General features: G+C 48.3%; 1 protein-coding gene and 1 long non-coding RNA gene across 4 annotated transcripts in view; one reads left to right on the top strand and one right to left on the bottom strand.

Annotated features, from left to right (window-relative positions):
* Positions 1–648, bottom strand: part of LOC116099641 — a 9,126-nt gene extending 8,478 nt beyond the window's left edge. The window contains exon 1 of the long non-coding RNA XR_004122330.1: positions 575–648. This is a non-coding gene — a long non-coding RNA (uncharacterized LOC116099641). The remainder of the gene's footprint in view (positions 1–574) is intronic.
* The window catches only part of Tead4 (TEA domain transcription factor 4), a 79,916-nt gene that overhangs the window by 22,650 nt on the left and 50,528 nt on the right, over positions 1–6,738 (top strand). The gene's annotated exons all lie outside the window — the stretch shown is intronic.

Here is a 6,738-nt window from a genome sequence, read left to right as displayed (position 1 = left end):
TTGTTATTGTTAGTTTGTTTTTAAGACAGGGTTTCTCTGTGTAACACTGGCTGTCCTAAAACTTGCTCTATAGACCCGACTGACTTTGAACTGACAGAGATCACTCTGCCTCTGCCTCCCAGGTGCTATTGGAGGCATGCACCACCTCTCCCTGGCCTTTTTTTTTTCTGGTTTTTTGAGACAGGGTTTCTCTATGTAGCCCTGGCTGTCCTGATACTCTGTAGACCAGGCTGGCCTTGAACTCAGAAATCCGCCTGCCTCTGCCTCCCAAGTGCTGGGATTAAAGGTGTGCACCACCACCGCCTGGCTGCCTGGCCATTTTTTTAAAATATATTTAAAAAAATATATAGTTGTATTTTCTGTTTGTTGATATTTTTCCTGCATATATGAGGGTGTCGGAAACCCTGAAACTGGAGTTATAGACAGGTGTGAGCCACCATGTGGTTGCTGGGAATTGAACCCAGGTCCTCTGGAAGAGCAGCCAGTGCTCTCAACCTCTGAGCCATCTCTCCAGCCCCTTCTTTCTTTCTTTTTGGAGATAAGGTCAGAATAGTGAAGGCTCAAAGCCTCTTACCTGCTCTCCTCCTTGAACGTTTCCAGGGCTCTCTTGTAGTTTTTGCTTCAGTTATTATAATACCTCTGGATGAGTGGACTGTGCATGGTATAGCATCTGGTCTGGTAGGACTAGCCAGGGCTAGGTAATGGTCAGAAGCCATTGTACTAGATGGGGCCAGGCTTCAATAGTGTCTCTCTGACCAAAACTAGACTAGATCAGGGCAGGGTGTCTGGGGTTTAGATCTGGTATTTCATGTTTTGGTCATCAAGCCATAGAGGGAGCTCTGCCAGCCCAGAGAACGAGTCCTGAGCCCTGATAAGACAGAGGGGATAGTTTTTATCCCAACCTGCCCCCACTGTGAACTGCTGTAGCTGTTCTGTTGTGTCCCGTGTCCTTAGGTTAGGGTAGATCTCCTAGAAGGAAACTTCAGGTTTTCTTTTTCCTCCCAGCTGCAGTCACGGGTCGGTCTCTGCCATGCCGTGGGCTTGCTGTTCTAGGGACTGAAGCACAGGGCGTCAGTGGCAGTGAGGGTCGTGGTGTAGCTGGGTCTTTAGCCTATACTTCCAAATCTCTTAGAGACAGCGGCTGGAGAGGAGGCCAGAGGGAACCACTTCTGTCTGTGCTCCACTCTTTCTTCACTTCTGTGTAACTCCAGGGATATCTTGTAAACATTCTGAGTTTCAATTTCCATCACATCCTGTTTGGATTGGAGACAGTGGGGGTTGGTTATAGATCACATATTGACATCCCACGGGTTAATCAGCACAGACAGTCCCCAGGGTACAAAGGTCAACATGTGACTTTTCTTCTTTGCAATGGTATGGGAGTGATACACTTTCGGTAGAAAGAATTTTGCTGTTCTCTTGGTTGGTAAGAAGCGGTATGTTTCTGTTGTGTGGGAGAGCAGCTGTGAGCCGCAGTGTCTAGCCAGCCACACGGTCATCCTGTTGCCAGCATGGCTTAGATGCTGGTATTGAATATATTTCAGGGGATGTACAAAACCCGTAGTGTAAAAGTATGCATGCAGGGTGGAGTATGCCCTCACTGGGGCATCAGAGGCAGGGAGATCTCTGTGAGGTTGAGGCCAGCCTGGTCTATAGAGAGAGTTCTAGGCTAGTCAGGTAGTTCAGGGTTGCCTAGTGCCACCCTATCTCAAAAAAGAAAATGATGACAAAACAAACCCAGTTTTATATAACTGCTCTAACAAAACCAAAAAACAGCTCCCATTGTGGGGCTAGAGAGATGGCTCAGCAGTTAAGAGCACTGGCTGCTCTTGCAAGAGGACCTGGGTTCGGTTCCCAATGTCCACATGGCAAGCAGCACATAAGCCCTCTGTTACTGTAGTTCTGGGGATCTAACATCCTCTTCTGACCTTTGCAGGCACCAAACACACATGGGCACATACATACATGCAGACCTAACACTCATACACATAAAATCTGGAACTGTGCAGAAATGGAAATTAACATTGCTTTGAGAGTCCATGCCACCCTGATCAGAATGGCTGTCATCAAAAACTCCAATGAGTTGGTGAGGTTGTGGGAAATGGGAACTGCTCTTCACTGTTAGGACAAGTGTAGATTGGTGCAGCCACCAGGGAAGTCAGGATGAAAAAGTTATTCAGACGGTTTCAAACTCACAATCCTCCTGCCTCCGCCCCCAGAATGCAGAGATACAGGCGTGCATCACCATTCCCTTCTATATTAGGGTATTATTAACTGACTAGTAAGTTTACCAGAATGTATTCTATTGTGTGGGGGAGAACATTGTGAAGTAACAGTGTTGTTTGTCCTGGTCTAAAGAAAGGGAGCCCTTGGCAGAGTCAGCTCATTAACGGTAATGCTGACTGCCGAGTTCCGGCCACCGAGCCAGGAGCAGGGCCGACTCTGATGTCTGAGTGATAACCGTGTGTGTCAGGGGACAGGCAAGCCCAGTGAAATCACAGCCCCACAGCCTGTCACACTAGCATCGTGTACTGACTGTGTGCTGTGGCTGGGAATGTTTACTGACTGTTGTGGTGGCTGGAGAAGTGGCGGGGGGTGGGGTAGGGGCTGAGTGGTCTCTGTGGTCATGTGGGAGATCAACCAGCATAGAGAGGACTTCAGGGTCCAAGAGCTTGGCTGGCAAATACTCTACCACAGAGCTACAACCCTGGCCCCTAGCAATCTGGCTTCCTTGCGGTCCCAATCAAACTGTCCTCTTTACCCACCACCATGCCCCTCAGTGGCAGTGACTCCATGTGTGACCTGCCGATCCTCATTCTCTTCTGTTCCTAGAAAAGTACTTACTAGGATCCTAAAACAACCCCAATTCCTGATTCTTCCGAGATTCCTCCATGGCCAGTGCCTGTGGGCCTTGCGGTGGCGTAGCGTGGTTGTTGGGCTTGCTTGTCTCAAGTAGGACATCTGTTGGCTTTTGGGTGGGGCGGGGACAGAGCTAGAATCCTCTGCCCAGAGCCTGAGAGCCAATTCAGGAATTATTTTTATTTCTCTGGCCGTAGCACATGGTCTGGGCGGTGCTGCCATCTGTTTCCCACTCTACCTCTCTCCTGGCAGTCCCTGGAGGATCACTTGAGGGAGGAGCAGGAATAGGGAATGTCTCTGGGCTAGAGTTGACTTACCCCATTCTTCTGGCCACAGGGTAGGCTTGTGTGGGCAGTTTGCCTAGTAAGAGTGGGAGCAGCCAGCCAGTCACAACTGGGGACCAGAAGCACCACAACCACACCGCCAGGGACAGCTCACTGCAGTAATCCATCCCATGTCCTAGGGCCTCGTGTGACCCGCTGCCCCACTTTCCCTGGGACGGACCCAACCTTGGGAACATGGAGTGCAGGTCCTCAGAAAGCCTCTCTCTCGTGGGGCAGTCCGACACAAATGGTCTCTAGTTCTCCCAGACCTGTTCTCGGCTGTTTTGGGCCCAACATTGGAGTGTAGGAGAGGGTAATGTTGAGGAGGGGTAGGGCCCAGAAACTATCCCCTCTGGTGGGGTGGGGCAGGGTGAGGTCATATAAGATAGTATGGGGCTAGCCTCTTTGTTTTGCCCTCCACCCATCTCAGAGTGGATGGCTTTGCTCTGTCAGGCCCAGAAGAAAAGGAAACCTAACAGCTAACCTTGTGAATTAGAAGGGGCCTTGTGAATTGGAAGGTTAATTAGTTACAGTCAGCTATTAATCATCATTAGGGCTTAAGCTATGTATACCTGCCTGGCCTGTTTAAGGTTTCAGAGCTTGTGCGCCGGGCTTGGAGCTTAAGAACAAGGGTTATTAAATATCCTGTACAGAGCACGGACTGGAGGCAAGCCCTGTAGTAGACTGCACCTTCCCTCAATGGGTATGTGTTAGGGGAGCTCCAAACCTAGGGCCTTGTGCTTCTAATGTAAGAACTGTCACACTGAGTTAGCTCTCTAGCTCCGGTGTCCGCACACTCACCACTATGGGGACATCCTTCTCCTCTGAGTATTTCTATAGGGTGCAGACATTGCCAGTGCGGAGAGAGAGAACTCAGGTCCCTGGGTTTCATGGGCCAGATCCAGAGCAAAGATGTGATTGACAGGAGGTCATTGTTGGCTGTAGGGCAGAGCCATCACTGGTAGTGTCTCGGTTCTCTCACAGCAAGGTACCGGTTTACAACAGGAAGCCAGAGGGAAGGAACGAGGGAGCCAGCCACAGTGCTCGAGAGCTTGAGAGGCATTTCAGCTGTGTTAACGCGGAATCTGCTTGTTAGCGGTTTGTGAAACACCTTGTAGAAAGTTTTTAAATCATAATCTCACTGCATTTGTATTGTTTTTCCCCCCCACAAATTAAACATCTTTTGGTCTCATTGTGTAGAGACAGCTGGCCTGAAACACCCTGTGTAGATCAGGCTGGTCCTTAATGGACAGAGCCATCCACCTCTGCCTCTGCCTCTGCCTCCCCAGTGCCCCACCACTGCCCGGCTTTGGGGAGTGTTTGAAGTATTCCAAGCGAGCATCCTTGATCTTACCCGTAACTTAAAAGATATTGTCTCTATTGTCCTAGCAGGTGTCCAGTTTGTGTATGCTCTCAAAAGATGTCCTTGCTCAGACTGAAGAAATCAGCTTTCTTCTCTCTCACCTTTTATTGTTTACTTATTTGATAACAGTCGTTGTGGAAAGGTGTTAGGTTTGATCAAATGGATATTCTAAATTTACGCTGTCTCAGCATACTAGCTATTGGTTTTGTTTTAGCGCTGGGATGGCACCCAGCCTCCCCTACTGGGGTGCTTTACCGCTGAGCCATGGCTCTGCATTAGCTTCTGTTCCTATATACTCTCCATCCTGCCAGAGCCTTTGCTCTGTGGATTACCTTCTCACATCAATTTACTGTTTGTATTTTCCACACTCTACTGCCGGGCTAAAGACCATGAACAAAGCAACTTGGAGAAGAAAGGGTTAGTTTCGGCTTATAGTTTTAGTTCCCCATTGAAGGATGTCAGGGCAGGAACTCAAGGCAGGAGCTTAGATGCAGGAGCTGATGCAGAGGCCACAAAGAGGGCTACTTATCAGCTTGTTCTGCATGGCTTGCTCAGCCTGCTTTCTTATATACCCCAGGATCACCTGAGCAGGGATGGCAACACCCACAGTGGGGTGGGCACGCCGTCCCACGCTAATCATTAATCAAGAAAATTGCCTAGAGACTTGCATATACGCCAATCTAATGGACTCTCAGTTGATTCTGTCTTCTCAGATGTCCCTAGTTTGTGTCAAGTTGGCAAAAAACTAAGCAGCACAATTCCCTGTTGTTTTCTCTCTCTTTTTAAAGCATTTATCTTTTTAAATATTTATCTATGATATCTTTTTATCTATGATTTTGTGTAGTTATGTGTGTCTGTGTAGGTGAGTATAGGCATCCACATAGGTCAGAGGTATTGGAACTTCTGGAGCTAGAGTAGTTGTGATCATCCGGTGTGGGGATGCTGGGAACTGAACTGGGGGTACTCTGAAAGAGCAGTATGTGCTTTTATGTGTATGGGTGTTTGGCCTGTATATGTGTGTATGTGTGTGTGTGTGTGTGTGTGTGTGTGTCTGTACACCATCTTAGTACCTAGTGCCTGTAGAGACCAAAAGAAGGCATCAGACCCCTTGAGCCTGGATTTCACATTGTTGTTCCAACCCAGGTGCTTTCTCTCTCTCTCTTTCTCTCTCTCTCTCTCTCTCTCTCTCTCTCTCTCTCTCTCTGTGTGTGTGTGTGTGTGTGTGTGTGTGTGTGTGTGTGTGTAGGTAGACATGTGCCAGGGGACAGGAGGAGATCAGAGAACAACTTTTCGTCTGTCTCTGCCTCCTATCTCATTGTGAGTGCTGGGAGCACAGGTGTTTAACGAAGCATCCAGTTTTTTGCTATTTTCTTTTTAAAGATTTATTTATTTATTTTATGTATATAAGTACACTGTAACTGTCTTCAGACACACCAGAAGGTGGCATCTGATACCATTACAGATGGTTGTGAGCCACCATGTGGTTGCTGGGATTTGAACTCAGGACTTCTGGAAGAGCAGTCAGTGCTCTTAACCGCTGAGCCATCTCTCCAGCCCAGCATCCAGCTTTTTAGAGGATCAAATTTGGGCCATCTGGCTTCCGCAGTGCCTGCTTTTACCCACGTAACCCTCTTCCTGTGCTGAGTCACAGTCTCTCGATCCTGACCATGGCAACCTGGCTCCTGAGTCTCAGGGATTCTCCTGTGTCTTGAAGCGCTGACATTACAGACATGGGGCACGTCATCGACACATTGTCTGAGGACCCAGACTCAGGTGTTCCCAGTTATAAAGCAAGGACCTTACGCACGGACCATCTCCCAAGCCCTGTGTTGGGGCTTGAGTTCTGGGTGAGAGATGTTTTCTCTACAGTCTTGAGCCTTTTAGTATTGCTGGTGAAATCCACTATTAGTTTAATGCTTCTTTCTGGCCTGGGGGTTGGCTTCCTGGAATGGCATCTTCTTGGTATGCAAGAGGTCCTGGGTTCTGCTCCCATCGTGCAGCAGGCTCTTGCTGTAGAAAATCTGCCCTTTTTCATCCCGGATGCTTTTAAGGTTTGTTTTGGGCATTGTTTTATTTTATCCAAATTTATCCTGATTAAGATTCATTATGGTTCCATAATTGGAGGATTCAGATCTTTCATCAACTGAGGAAGTTTCCCGGCCAGCTGCTTCTTCAGTTGTTGGCTTTTCTTTG

The sequence above is a fragment of the Mastomys coucha genome, unplaced genomic scaffold (assembly GCF_008632895.1).
Source record: "Mastomys coucha isolate ucsf_1 unplaced genomic scaffold, UCSF_Mcou_1 pScaffold20, whole genome shotgun sequence".
Taxonomy (NCBI): domain Eukaryota; kingdom Metazoa; phylum Chordata; class Mammalia; order Rodentia; family Muridae; genus Mastomys; species Mastomys coucha.
The sequence above is the reverse complement of the archived record's forward strand: the minus strand, read 5'-3'. Positions and strand labels throughout refer to the sequence as shown.